Source organism: Taudactylus pleione, unplaced genomic scaffold (genome assembly GCF_031769625.1).
Source record: "Taudactylus pleione unplaced genomic scaffold, aTauple2 ptg001220l, whole genome shotgun sequence".
Lineage (NCBI taxonomy): Eukaryota > Metazoa > Chordata > Amphibia > Anura > Myobatrachidae > Taudactylus > Taudactylus pleione.
Genome location: NW_028285620.1, coordinates 485254 through 487664, shown reverse-complemented (window position 1 = coordinate 487664; position 2411 = coordinate 485254).

Below are 2411 nucleotides of genomic sequence, written 5' to 3'. Positions count from 1 at the left end.
ACTTCATATTCATTTTCCAGCTTCTTATTCATTTCTTATTCCTTTTCCAGCTTCTTATTCACTTCTTATTCTTTTTCCAGCTTCTTATTCATTTCTTATTCATTTTACAGCTTCTTATTCACTTCTTATTCATTTTACAGCTTCTTATTCACTTCTTATTCATTTTCCAGCTTCTTATTAACTTCTTTTTCATTTAACAGCTTCTTATTCATTTCTTATTCGTTTTCCAGCTTCTTATTCACTTCTTATTCATTTTACAGCTTTTTATTCACTTCTTATTAATTGTCCAGCTTCTTATTAATTTCTTATTGATTTTACAGCTTTTTATTCACTTCTTATTCATATTCCAGCTTCTTTTTCACTTCTTATTCATTTTCCTGCTTCTTATTCATTTCTTATTCATTTTACAGCTTCTTATTCACTTCTTATTCATTTTACAGCTTTTTATTCACTTCTTATTCATTTTACATCTTATTCATTTCTTATTCATTTTACAGCATTTTTTTCACTTCTTATTCATTTTCTCAGCTTCTTTTTCACCTCTTATTAATTTTCCAGCTTCTTATTCATTTCTTATTCATTTTAAAGCTTCTTATTCATTTTACAGCTTCTTTTTCACTTCTTATTTGTGCTACAGCGTCTTATTCACTTCTTATTTGTGCTCCAGTTTCTTACTCACTTCTTATTCGTGTTCCAGCTTCTTTTTCACTTCTTATTTGTGCGCCAGCTTCTTATTCTCTTCTTATTTGTGCTCCAGCTTCTTATTCACTTCTTATTTGTATTCCAGCTTCTTATTCACTTCTTATTTGTACTCCAGCTTCTTATTCACTTCTTATTTGTACTCCAGCTTCTTATTCACTTCTTATTCAATTCTTATTTATGCTCAAGCTTCTTATTCACTTCTTGTTTATGCTCCAGCTTCTTATTCACTTCTTATTCACTTCTTATTTATGCTCAAGCTTCTTATTCACTTCTGATTTGTGCTCCAGCTTCTTATTCACTTCTTTTTCACTTCTTATTTATGCTCAAGCTTCTTATTCACTTCTTATTTATGCTCCAGCTTCTAGTTCACTTCTTATTCATTTTCCAGCCTCTTATTCATTTCTTATTCATTTTCCAGCTTCTTATTCACTTCTTATTCATTTTACAGCTTTTTATTCACTTCTTATTAATTGTCCAGCTTCTTATTAATTTCTTATTCATTTTACAGCTTTTTATTCACTTCTTATTCATTTTACAGCTTCTTTTTCACTTCTTATTCATTTTCCAGCTTCTTATTCATTTCTTATTCATTTTACATCTTATTCACTTCTTATTCATGTTACAGCTTCTTATTCTCTTCCTATTCATTTTACAGCTTCTTATTCACTTCTTATTCATTTTACAGCTTCTTATTCATTTCTTATTCATTTTACAGCTTCTTATTCATTTCTTATTCATTTTACAGCTTCTTATTCACTTCTTATTCATTTTATGGCTTCTTATTCACTTCTTATTCAATTCCGGCTTCTTATTCACTTCTTATTCATTTTACGGCTTCTTATTCATTTCCTATTCATTTTACAGCTTCTTATTCTTTTCTTATTCATTTTACAGCTTCTTATTCATTTCCTATTCATTTTACAGCTTCTTAATCACTTCTTATTCATTTTACAGCTTCTTATTCACTTCTTATTCATTTTACAGCTTCCTATTCATTTCCTATTCATTTTACAGCTTCTTATTCACTTCTTATTCATTTTACAGCTTCTTATTCATTTCCTATTCATTTTACAGCTTCTTATTCACTTCTTATTCATTTTACAGCTTCTTATTCATTTCCTATTCATTTTACAGCTTCTTATTCACTTCTTATTCATTTTACAGCTTCTTATTCACTTCTTATTCATTTTACAGCTTCTTATTCACATCATTCATTTTATGGCTTCTTATTCACTTCTTATTCATTTTACAGCTTCTTATTCATTTCCTATTCATTTTACAGCTTCTTATTCACTTCTTATTCATTTTACAGCTTCTTATTCACTTCTTATTCATTTTATTGCTTCTTATTCACTTCTTATTCATTTTCCAGCTTCTTATTCATTTCTTATTCATTTTACAGCTTCTTATTCACTTCTTATTCATTTTACATCTTCTTATTCATTTTCTATTCATTTTACAGCTTCTTATTCACTTTTTATTGATTTTACAGCTTCTTATTCATTTCCTATTCATTTTACAGCTTCTTATTCACTTCTTATTCATTGTACAGCTTCTTATTCACATCATTCATTTTATGGCTTCTTATTCACTTCTTATTCATTTTACAGCTTCTTATTCATTTCCTATTCATTTTACAGCTTCTTATTCACTTCTTATTCATTTTACAGCTTCTTATTCACTTCTTATTCATTTTATGGCTTCTTATT